The sequence below is a fragment of the Lepisosteus oculatus genome, chromosome 4, assembly GCF_040954835.1.
Source record: "Lepisosteus oculatus isolate fLepOcu1 chromosome 4, fLepOcu1.hap2, whole genome shotgun sequence".
Classification (NCBI taxonomy): domain Eukaryota; kingdom Metazoa; phylum Chordata; class Actinopteri; order Semionotiformes; family Lepisosteidae; genus Lepisosteus; species Lepisosteus oculatus.
In genome coordinates this window covers 23588381-23602018 of record NC_090699.1, presented here as the reverse complement: position 1 = coordinate 23602018, position 13638 = coordinate 23588381, and positions in this window count along the sequence as shown.

Below are 13638 nucleotides of genomic sequence, written 5' to 3'. Positions count from 1 at the left end.
TTACTTTAAACTGCTTAAAACTAGTTTAGTGTTAGTAGTTCAGGTGGGTAGCTGCGTCAGCATGCGTAAGCTGCAAAGGAACAAGTAATAGGTTTATTCCATGCTGAAAAAAAGAAGAAAGAGAACACAACGTTTCGGCCGTGGAGCCTTCTTCAGGTGTCCTGAAGAAGGCTCCACGGCCGAAACGTTGTGTTCTCTTTCTTCTTTTTTTCAGCATGGAATAAACCTATTACTAGTTTAGTGTTATTTTTTTTTTATCTAAAACTTTCATCTATCTCCTAACTGCTTTATCCAATACAGGGTCGAGGGGAGCAAGAATCTATTCTGGCAAGCAACAGACCCAATGCAGGATACACCCTGGACAGGATGCCAGTCCATCGCAGGGCACACTCTGACACACACTCACACCAGGGTCAGTTTTTCCAGAGGTCAATTAACTACAAGAATGTAGTGGAACAAAAGAAGTTTAAGACAAGGGTGGCACAGTGGCACAGTTTTTAGCCTTGCTGCCTTGCAGTGCCAGAGCCCTGGGCTCAGTTCCTGGGGAGCTCTCTGTGTGGAGTTTGTGTGTTCTCCCTGTGTTTGCATGGGTTTCCTCTAAGTGCTCCAGCTTCATTCCACAGTCTTAAGACATACTGATAAGTTAATCAAAAATTGGACCTGGTGTGAATGTGTGTATATGTCTGTTTGTGCCTTGCAATGAGCTGGCATCCCATCCAGGGTGAATCGTGCCTTGTGCCTGTTATTTTCCAGGTTAGGCTCCAGCTCCCCTGCAACCGTGTATTAGATAAATAGGTAAGAAAATGGAGGAATGGATAATTAGTGGAGTACCACAGGTGTCTGTATTAAGACTACTGCTCTTACTAATTTATATCAATGACATACAATCAATACACTTAGTAAACTACTGAAGTTCACAGATTAGCTAAAATTGTAGGAACTGCAAAAGCCATTCTGAAAGATTTAGATAACATTCAAGACTGGGGAAAGACCTGATGACTTTTAATGTAGACAAGGACAGAGTATTATATACCCATAAGAAAATTAAAATGGGAAATGGTGAGTTTGAAAAAAAAAAAACATTTTATATTATTATAACATACTGATAAATAATTTTCACCATCTGGACAATGTGGGAAAGCTATAAATAATTCCCACAGGTATCCAATAAAAAGCATGTAATCTAAGTCAAGTGATATTATGTAAAACTGCAGTAATAAGTTCTCAATTAAAATAAGACCTCAGTAAGAACAACTTCATAAATTGAACGTTTCAAATAATATGAAATGCATTCATTTTAATGTTTATGTTCATGAGGCTCTTGCAGCAGATGAAATCAAATTAAAATGGTCTCAAGTTTGTGTTCCCATGAACATTTGGCAGCATGCTGATATTCCAGACACTATATTAAGCATAGCCATCTCTGGATCTATGTTCCTGCTATTGTGTTACTTGTGGTTTCCAATAAATAATTAATCTAGATGCTCTTGCAAAAACAAAAGATGTGGTTTCCATTAATACTATTGCTCAGAATTTCATCCTGCTCTCTTTCTACTCGAAAAAATAACATATTAGTAAATCAAAGTTTGATATTGGTGGATATATGGACGTCGGTTTGTGCTCATCATCATATTGGTATGTAACTATATATAAGACTTTCATGGAAGTTCGCAACACCTCTTAAACAACTATGTTTCACAAACTGAAGTCTTTCCAACATAGTTAAATGTTTTCTCACTAGAATCAATTATTTCAAACATTCAGTCTTTAAAATTTGATCTTAAGCTGCAAAACATATAGCTCAGACCAAATGAGCTCCAGATATTAGAATACTAAGTCACATACAATTCATTATACAATAGAATGAAGAGTGAACTTTTTAAACTTTTTATTAACAATCTTTTCTGCAAAATATACACCTTACTCCAAACAGTATGGGGTTGAACACTATCTGCAATGTGAGTAAGTCTGTCTGATAAGAAGGAGAAGACATCTGTGCATCTTTACCTGTGTGTGTATTTCTTCAGAATTCTGAGGGCTGTAATTGGATTTTCTAATGTTTTAGTTGTTTTCTGCAGATGCGCCCAGTTCTGAGACCACCCCACTGCTTTCAACAGATCAGTGGTACTTGTTTAGATTCCAGACTACATATTGACCTAGCTTTAGACCAAAAACATCCCTGGTGGTCTAATGTGGTGCCTTCGAAGATTTAATTCCAGAAGGAGGAGAAAGGTTTTATCTTTTGTCAGTGTGGGTCATTATTGACCTTCCAGAGTGAAGGAAAATGGAGAAACTAATCCAAGTATCTGTTGTCAAGTACACAGACTTACGCTATTCAGTATTTAGAATACTGATGAAACAGTGATGAATTCAGAGGAAACATTCTCTTGTGGTTGCTGCTGCTTCATTTTCCATTTTCTAACCACTTCATCCAAATCAGGGCCACAGGGGAGCCAGAGCCTATCCCAGCAAGCAATGGGAACAAGGCTGAGTCAGCCCTTGTTAACCAAATATCCACATTTTCTTTAAAGAGCTTCAGTAAATAAATATAGCAGATCAGATGTATAATGGTTTATACATTACAACAGCTTACAACAGCTCCTATCCTCCTATCGTGTCCTGGAACTGCTAGAGTGCTTGGACTGTCAAGATGGCTGGGAAGTCTAGCAGAGCTCAGATCTTAGGCTCTCCAGCCCAGTTCTGCTGCACCTCCTGTGTATAGAGGCTTTTAGCCATAAAAAGAAAAAGCTAGAAATTTTAAATAGAATTTAAAATAATAGCAGCATCCTTGTGACTTATGTGGCTAAATACCATCACAAACATAGTAACAATAATAACTGATAAAATAATTATGATAAAATGTATTTCAAAATGGAGCTTATAAGAGTGTAAGTGATCACGTACAAATGGGAGGTGTATACAGAGCATTGCATGACGAGTTGCCTCTTTACAAAAAACATCAGAATTCAGCTTCACAATCTTCAGGAGGATAAGGAAGATTGTTCTCTTCACCTGTTACATTCTAGTCCATTCTAGCCTGTCTAGTTTCATTATACCACAGTTGACAAGAATGCATGGAATCACAGTAAGTTGTGATCCGGCTCTTCCCTTGTCTGGAGTGGATACCTGTTAAGAGCCATTATTAAGCAGGAGACAAAGTGTCTAGGTGAAGCCATTGTGAGCTGTGGGCCTGACTTCCTGCCAGCTGTTGAGATGCTAATTGTCCGCTGTCCCTGTGCGAAGACAGAGTTGTGTAATGGGCCGAGAGAGAGAGAACAATGAAGAGCCACCGCTCTGGGGAAAGGGGATCTGGTGAAACAGCCCCATCGCACCTACAAGGGGGCAGGCCGCAGCAACAAAACGTGTAGATGAGCAATCAGGGAAATGGCCGCCTTTCTTGCATTTCATTTCAAAAGAGCTCGTGAAGGCCAATTGACAACTTAATAGAGGTTACAATCCTTCCTGCATCTGGAGTCAAACTCTCCTCTCGCCACTAGGTTCATAAAAGCTGCTTTGTCACCCAGCTTCTATTTCAACTGCTTTCATACATTGTTTCTTAGATATCTATCCTAACGTCATGAGCAATCAAACAAGAATCAAATGTCCCCCTGTCCTGGCCCTAAAAGTAATTTGTGAACAAATATCCTATTGTTCATTTTTGAACATACCTGTAGACAAACATACCATTTTCCACGGGCTTGTTATGTTCACAGAGAGATCAATTATTTTATATCCGTCTCTTAACACAACTATCTAAGTCAGTATGTTGCACGACCTGAGCTAATATCAGAAATGCACACACACCGTGGTGGATGGCTGTAATTTCGACCTGATCTTGGCGTCAGTTCAGATCTCTTCAGGGAGTTTATTCTTAGGCCACTGAGAAACCAGGAGGCTCTGTAGGTTAAATCAGCCCCTTCAGGGATTGTAAAAGCACTAATCTGAGAAACAATGCTCCATAAAAGATCTCTGCTTTACTGTAGTTTACGATTTGTAGTTTGACGAGATGAGATACAAGTAAGCTGGAAGGTACCTGTCATCAGACATGGCCTTAGGGTACTGCAACCACACGGATTGTCATCTACCAAGTCGGAGCCACACTTGAAAGAGTTTCCACTTTAGTGCTCAAAGAGGCGAGAATTTTCTTTTCTCCAAAATGATCAGTGTGCAGCAGAATTTCCCGTTTCAGATTTGGTCTTGCTGTGGCATTGTACAATGCAAATTTGTACTTTTCAGTCCACAATAGAACCCTGTTTAATAACTTTCCACAGCCACTGTAATCTCATTTAGCCTTTTGATTCAACCACATAACCAACACAAATCTAACAACTAGAGTCAAAGTTTCTGGGGACAAAATAAGGCATTTTAAAGAAACACTTTATAAAAAAACAAATAGAAGTTCCAAAAAAGCATTTCTGATTTTCCTTCAACAAATGTTGGATGGATAGGACTAACCTGAAATTGAGCTGCACAAGGAACAGAAATAATCGTTGTGTCAGTTCATTGGATTTAAAGCAATCTAAAAGGGTATGCTCAGAAATAGGATTATAATGAGACAAAGACTCTCCTGTGGATATATAAACTGCCTTGAACAAGTTCTGTCTGGCTCAAAGACTGTCCAATTTCACTATGCTTTAGCGATTAACTCGGTGCCTTCTACGTTCAATATTAGACTACAGTAGTTAAATTTCAGAATAAGGATTGGAAGTGACTTCCAATTAACAAGTAGAAAATACTCTTAAACAACACAATCTAAATATGATCGTTATATATATACTCCTAGATTATTTTTAAAGTTCAGAAATACAAAAACAACAGGCATCCAAGCTCTTGAATCAGTGTATTATTCTAATTTTTAGTTTTAACAGTTAACACAGTGCTCCCACCACCATCTTTTGGTTTTCATGACCTCTGTCTTGAATTGCTGGTGGTCAGTCTTTAGCTGTGTGTTTATTCCATGAACTATGGAATCCTGTTCACCATCCTTGTACTAGTCTGTAGCATCGTTCCCTCACTGCTGTATTACTTACATCAAAGGCAACATCTCCAGACTGCACTTGCAAACGACATTAACAACATTTTACTCTTCCAGTCATGTGAGAACTGAAGCTGGACTGAGCATACTTGTTATATAACCTCAGCAGTAGCTGCCTGGGGATTTACTCCAGACTTAAGTCTTAAGGGACTGACATATTTTGCATAGTTTTATTCCTTGACATCCTGTGCTGAATATCCACCCATCCATCAGAAGAATCCCTCTTATTATAGGTGATGGTCAATATACAGACATCCAGAGCCTATTCCTGAAACACAGGTTTCGAGGTGGGACTACACCCTAAATGTGGAGATAGTCCACTGCAATGCATACACACTCATACTGTATACACATACACATACTGCACCCACAGACACACACACACCACACACCTGAAGAAGGTTCCACAGCCTTCCACAGTGTTTCTGCTCTTTACCTTCACCTGTTACCACACACACACATATACAGGGGCAATTTAGAGTCACCAATTAAACCAGCTGTCTTTGGAAGGTAGATAGGAACCAAAGCAGCTGGTGAAAACCCAACATGCAATATCCACACAGAGGGCACCCCTGTCCAGAATAAAATCTTGGAGCCGTTACTGGACACTATCAATATACGAGTATTGAAAAAAATTGTACTGAACTGTTTAAATCAAAACTATACAAAGCCTAATTATCCAAAATTGCAACCAAAACCACAAGACACATCACATTTTTAGAAACTTCAGTTTCTGAGAAAGAAAATCAATAAAAAACAAGAAAAGAAAGGAAGCCATTTATATTAAACAGTAATATGCAGCAGCCCTGAATTATGTGGATGAACAGTTTAAAAAATATATTTTCTGAATAGAATTAAAGCCTGATACCTTTAAGAATTTGACATACATTTAAACAGAATAATAACCTCTTATTTGAAAAGTTTGACTGACTTCATGGCTTTCTATAGGATATACCTTTTACTAGCATATCCAACATTAAGAAATTTTATTTTTTCAAGTTAAATATTTGGCATTCTGGTCATTTCTTCCATTTAAATGTTTAATACCCTATGTGTATTTTTACATAATAGTAGCTATTACAAGCCTTTGATTTTGATCTAACTGAAAGTGCCTCTAAAAGCATTTAGTGTGTTCAAGAAATCCACTGTTTGGTTTATTTCTTTGATTTTTAAACAATTTTAATGCCGATTTGCAATTCCTATTCAGGTAAGGCATAGCAAATTGTTACTAGTTCCATTAGCTATTTCACAGAGACCTCCCACCACTGTGTGCTTGGCATTGCACCTATCATTCATTTTCACTTTTGTTCAGGCCATGCGTCAAATGATCAATCATAGTAAAGTGTTTGTTTTAGCATTGCCCATCTTTCATTGTCACCATCAAAGGACTGTCTTGTCTTCTTTGTAGAAGAGAAAAAACAGCACAGGCATCAGTCTACACAACAGCAAGTTACTGTGATTGCCTAAATTGTCCATTACTAATATTTTTTTCTCTTTTTTGATTGAAAGGGGGGAAAAAAAACTTGCATTGTCACTGACCTGACCCGCAGTTCACCTTGAGAACATGCCATCAGTCTCCATCTGTCAGACAGAGTATATCAGTTTTCCATGTCTCTTCAGTACTGTAGATATGAACCACATATCTCACGAGAATTCATTCTGCCAAGCAAGTCATGTTACAGCAAGCATGAAACCTATCCTCCGCCTTACTGCAGTTCAACATTTTAATTCTGTTTAATAACATTAAGTACTGACCCAGACACATAAGCAACGCAAATTCAACATTTCAAATAATTTCCTCTAAACATGATCATGGAACTACTAATGGAAGAACATAAAATGTACCCATCCTATCTGCAAACACATTGGTGTCCTTTACTTTTTCTTGATTCAACCTGACTGCTTAACAGCCTGTACTTGGTTTTTCACATTAGATTCTTTTTCACAAATGAGATAAGTAAGTAACCAGTGATGGAACTGTGGGGATCATTTAACACATCAAAAAAATAACCTCGTTTTCATGCAGGAGACAGCTAGCAAGGAAGAAGCAACAGGACATCAAAGAGCGGAGAACATGTACTGTTACATGCACCCTCCTACTGATCTGTTTCTGCAGAGGCGAGAGGAGAGGGGATTATGGGGAAGATGCCGAAAGGCAGAAGAAGGTACACAAGTGGACTTCAGGGAGAAGACAGAGTTCAGGGAAGTGTGGCCATGGTAAACCTGGAAATCTGAAAGACAGATAATCTAAACACAATTAGAAAGAGTAAGATTCTCATTAACATGTTCTTAAACGAGCATCAATATATGAGGCCACGTTAAAGTTACAGTATGACAACACAGAAGGGCCGACTGTGAAGAAGAGACAGAAAGCAGGCTGGAAGGTGGGAGGGAAGAGCTGGCATGAGTAAGGCTGGGAGAGAAGGGTGGTGGACGGGGGATCTGACAGAACGGGCAGAGCCGATACTGAGATACTGAGAGGTCATGATAACGGAACAGTCTGGTGGCTTGAACAGTGGAATGCTTTTGTTGCTCACATCAGATCTAAGACTTGGAGACAGCTCTTAAGAATGTCTGGTGAAACGTCTCACGAGCATTGTTTCCCCCCTGGTCATTGGCTTCAGCTTCTGAGCCCTGGAGGACAAAAGAGATGTTGAACAGCCTTCTCCTGTCTTCTGTAAGGGACCGTTCAGTAGGGACCTCAGTGTTGATGTTAAACAGCTCCAGACGATGCAAAACCCTCTATTTTGGGAGCAAAAAAAAGTTTCTGCTCTTTCTCTAATCGTATGCTTTCTAGGGCTTACTAGCCACATCATGCTCTTCTAATTGCAATTTCATAAACTTCACGTTAATATCTGCAACTGCCAAAATGCTATTCTGCCATGATGCACTAATCTATCCCCCTCTACTCTTTTTCTTGAGTTGAATCAAATTAACTCTAATTTCCGAAGTGGTTTCATTTTGAATGCAAGACATCGGATCAGCAGTGCACACCAGCTGGAAAATAAACAGTGACAAAGTGGCACAGCAGGCATGGAGGGGTAGTCTTAATTTGCAACAGAGCTGCCTGACTGAGAACAGTGAGGTATAAAGATACACATCAGCAGTTTCATTACTGGTTCAGCAGCAATCTGTCAGAAACTGAGAAAAACACATTCACACACGGCCTCTACAGGGCCCAATTCACACAGATATCTCCTCCATTTCCATATCAAATCCACAGCACGTAAATTCTCATAATCTAAGGTATTCTCAATTAAAAACTGTACTTAGTTACTCAGTGGCTCTTAATAGGCACAATGAGTTTAATCACAAACAACACAACTGCCTAACAGCGTTTATGTATAGACTGACTTTAAAAGACTTTAGTGTGAAACATAACACATGGTCAAAATGAAAACATTGTACATTTAGTAGGGTGTGTCCTCCTTGAATTGACACATTCCTGGCAGCATTGATGTATACGCAGAATCAGCCTCCGGACAGACTGCTGTGGGATATTTCTATCATCCAGGTAGTTACACCTGCTTCCTGTTGACCTTGGTGGGTTGTTGGACACAGGGCAGAAGAAAAAACTGCCTCCTGCAAGTGAACCTTGACATTATTATTTTAAGTCAGGCCATTTTAATCCTGGGGTTATACAGTCTTTCATTGTCCTGGTGGAAAATCAACAGTTCCAGCAAGACTGGAAAAGCTGTTGACTGACGGACTTTGTCCAATTCATTACTCAGCAGGAAGGCCGACCACAATCTGCCCCAAAGGTGTTATTGTGTCAAAGGAAACGTGCAACAATCAGCAAAATGCTCATCACAACATTTATCATACGACCAGCAGCCATATCACCTTGCAACTCCCAATTGGCAGCCCACTGTAGCTAGGCAGGTGTGAGCCTGGTCAGTACCTGGGTGGGAGACCTCCTGGGAAAAAAATGAGGTTGCTGCTGGAAGAGGTGTTAGTGCTCACCCTGTGGTCTATGTGGGTCATAATGCACCAATACAATGACAGGGACACTATACTGAAAAAAGGCTCCATCCTGCGGAGGTCCTGACACTCTCTGCTCATTAGAAATCCCAGGGTGTTTCTCAAAAAGAGCAGGAGTGTAACCACTGGTATCCTGGCCAAATTTCCCACTGGCCTTGATCAATCCTGGCCTCCTAATAATCCCTATCTATGAACTGGCTTCATCACTCTGTTCTCCTCCCCACTGATACCTGGTGTGTGGTGAGCATTCTGGCATCATCCAGGTGAGGCTGCACATTGGTGGTGGTGGAGGGGAGTGCCTATTACCTGTAAAGTGCTTTAAGTGGAGTGTCCAGAAAAGTACTATATAAGTATAATATAATTATTACTATAGTTTAGGTCGGTAGCTGCGTCAGCATGCGTAGGCTGCAAAGGAGCAAGTAATAGGTTTATTCCATGCTGAAAAGAGAAGAAAGAAAACACAACCTTTCAGCTGTGGAGCCTTCTTCGGGTGTAAGAAAGATAGGGCAGTCAGCAAAACAGTTAGAAAGCCTGGTCTTGGAACAGATCGCTGTGAACAGACAGAATACTCTCTTCAACAAGACTGTATTTGAACAGAAACAATCCCATGTGCTTAATGAACTGTAAATGTAAAAGCTAAGAGTGTTGCATTAGCATTGTACATCAGTAGATATTCCGTTACAAAAAGTTCTAATTATTAAACTTTATTTAGTTAAAAATAACTAAAAAAGTAAAAATATTACTTTTGCACCACATACAGATAACAGTGAACAAAAAGCACAGTATTTTTCGAATGTCACCAGATTCTTATTATTCTGATTTTAGCAGGTTTTTAAGGTCTCTGTCCTCCTAAAATACTGAATCTTAAAAAAATAAATGAAAAGACTGCAAAGGCAACTAAAGTTTTCATTTGTTTCGCAGAAACAGACTCATGAAATCAGGCATAAAAATGAAGCCCTTCAAGCTTTAATAAATAATGAAGATCTACTCCATACCACTACACTTGTACTGAAATATTCCTTTTTGCCCCACTGTCTACTCCACACACTGCTACAAGTGATGTTATTAAAATACAGTATGTCTGCCGGGGCAACTCAGTCTAGAGTCTCCAAGTTTTCAAATTTAAATGCAACAAACTGTAACAGCCACAGAAGTGTGTTTTCTCTAAAAGGAAACATTGTACTTCACTTTTTTAATGCTTAATTTAGCTCAGCAGCTGTGCATCACCTTATTCAACTAAAGCCAGAGAAGTCAAGCAACATGTGTCTGAAGGACAAAGCTATGTGAGGGTGTATCAAAATAAAGAAATGAAATTATGATTGCGTTACTCTGAACTGCAAATGAACCCGTCTTGTTTATAAAGGAGCAGCTGCTCATGCCACTGAAACTATGGTTCATTACAAGCTGACCTCAAATTAAGGAGCAAAAACCTCCGCTGTTGTAGTACAACCATTCAGAAATGAATTGGAGCTCAACAATAATCGAAACCAGGACCAAGAGGTAGTGCAGAAACCTACTGAACCACTTTGGCAGAATTATTGCAGCGTTTTGTGAACTGACCCCAAAATGTTCCCTTGTACTTATTCAGTAAGCCAGTGCTGCCAACTTTGTAGCAAACAAAAGACTGATTGTAACGACTTTTTAAGCATATCACTATAAAAGCATTAACTATCATAAATTTTGCACGTTCAAAGCACTATACTTAGGTCAGATGCAGTTGGCTAGTTCAGATTCCGTACAACCTTTCTTCACATTAAATTGTCTGCAGTGAATAAAACACTCCATTATTTACAACTTTCAACTCTGGCCCTTTTTCCTGATTATATAACATTTGGACTCGCCTCACCTCTAACAAATCCCTTCATGGTCGGGACAGATTTTTTTCCTGTGTTACTGTACTGCACTGCCAATGTCTTGTGTTTATCAAACAAGAAGACAGTTTTATTCCAAGTCTACCACCAAGGGAGGCTATAAAGGGTTTCACCTCTAGCTGTTTAGCTTTCCCCCTGGATTTGTTCCAAACAGAGGCCATTATACCCGGCTCCTTGAAGTCAGCGTGCGAGGAAATCAGGGATCCCGCCCAGAAATGCTGTGAATGTGCCAGAGCGGAGTCACGAAGGGTATTTGCACTCCAGCAGGTACAGCTCGAGCCAGTCAGTGCTGTTTGAAAGCACCGATTATTGTGTAATCAGATCATTATTAAGCAGTAATAGTACAGGAAGATCCAATGGGTGTAGAAAGAGTTGGACAGTTGGTGACGTCAGGGGCTGTTTTTCAGTCCTCAGTCTTCCCACATGCAGACATGATTTGCAGAAAATGAGGCAAAACCCCACCAAATTTATGTTTCAAGGAGTATTTGTTTTAAAGAGTAGGCCTTGATTTTGAAAACAAAATCCCCCGTTAAAAAACCTGTCTATTGAATTCTGATTCCAAATCATTTTGTAGATATAGTGTTGTGCAGGCTGAGGAGCTGAATAGTCTCACGTACATCAAGTATGATTAAAGTAGAGAGAAGATGTGAGCAAAGTGTTGGAAATTACATAGCATCTAGCAAACTGAACAATGCTGAAGGTGTGGAGGTGGTGGCGGAAGGGGTTACACATCTTTGACGTAGAATTGTCATAATACGGCAATGTTGTATTGACCACTAAGGATCAGTGCCTTAGTAAAAGTTGCTAAAAATAATACTGACCTCTTTGCTTTACCAAAGTCTTGTGTGAAATCTTGAGAACTTGTTTCCAGGAATACGCTTCCTTGATCATTAGCTGTTTGTTTGGGCGACGCCTTGATCCAAGGTGATTTACAGTTAATAATTCCACTACGTTACAGGTAACATCCATGGTCCATATTAACCTCACAGGTAATTGTGAAGAAGCTCCGTGGAGCAGTAGGAAATGGAGCGCTCTAATAAATTATAGGTTACAGTACAAACCCAACGCCGCCGGGCATGGACAAGAATAAAACAGGGCAACTACAAAATAAGGTGTAGGATTACAAACAAGAGTGGAACAACTTTTGTTTGACACTTGATGCTAAGCACTTTAATTAGCACTGCTGTCAATCAATACTATGTACATCAGTCTGTATAATTGTAAGTGTAAGATAGTACACCAGTATGCACGATCCACGCTCTCAAAATGCCCCTCCAAAACAGCAAGGGGACGAGAGGTCTGATGCTGTGCTGAGCTTTTTGCGATCCACCTTTCCCCGAGCAAAGGCTAATGATTTTCAAAAACTCTCAGAAACTGTGTACAAAAACCTGCAAATAGGTGCATTTACTGTGGCAAAATGAAAGCTTGTTGTTTGGTATAATGGCATTGCATTATTCAGTGTTTTTAAGTGTGTTTTTTTTTCTAAAAGGTCAAAAGTCATGTTTCAGGGTAGTCATTTCTGTGGAATGCAGCATGCACCACATTACACACTACAACAGGGGAAAAAGAGCATTAAAGCATTAATAAAAGCATTAAGGGGTGTTAGGTTTTTAAATCTGAAAACAATCTGAAAAAATCAACATCAAACTAAATAAAAAAAAACATTAAAAGTTATATTTTTTCTTTGTAGTTTCTTCAATAAACTGTTTCTTCTCAGATATTTCACCCTGCAAATAAGTACAAATTTAACAATGAGCTTCCTGAAGAGATCAATTTTGCCTAATGTACTGTATACTTGGACAATATTTCTTAAATATTAGAATGTATTGGATACCTGTGCTGCAAAACTTCCAAAAGGAAAGCCTCAATGAAGCCTCAAAATGAGCATGTTAAAGTGCTTGTTTAGCCAAGCTTAAAAAAAATCCCTGGACAGAATCCACAATCGTGAACACGGCTCCCTACTGCCGATGCGTGCTGCTCATCTGATCTGTTACAGCCTTTGTTGCTCCACCTGCACCAGGAGAAAAGTGAGCGACAGAGGCCTGTTTTCCGGTTGATCAGTTTTACTTTGCTGTCACTCCTAATATCCCTCAATGTTAAAACAGCCCCTGCCTTGGATGCCATTCAGCCAGGAAGAAAGAAGCCCTGACGTTTGAGATACATTGACAGGATACTCTTTACATGGTGTAATTACAACCAGAAGCTGCACCGAGTGTGAAAGCAACAGATAACATCAGGTCACCCAGCGTGCAGGAGTTCACCAGGAGCAGCAGGGTGAATTATAGTCCTCCGACACGGTTTTATGACTCTGGGCCTTCCATCCTATTCACAATTTGCAGCAGCATCGCCCAGACAGCCTCCTGTCTGCTACTTCACCCTGAAAAGCTGACTTCATCCTGTGGGTACTGCTGGTCCAAACCACCTGCGACCAATACAAGCCACTTCTCCGCACAAACCAGGCACAGGTGAGACAGAATTTGCTCTAAACAAGCTCCTCCTCATCCACCTGGGGGGGGGCTGGAGGCAGCAAAGGAATGGCACAGGAAGTTCCACAGGAGAACAAGCCGGCTGCCCTCTCCTCTTCAGCCCCGGCTCCTTAATAAACACAGATTCCGCAATTAGATTTCCCTGTTTTATCTCCAGGTCATGACCCCATTCCTTTGGGAATGTGAACTTTTTTATTGGTGGTCATCAGGCTGTGAGTTGAGGATAACAGCTGTGTGAGGAAGCAGGCTTGACAAGGCTTGTACT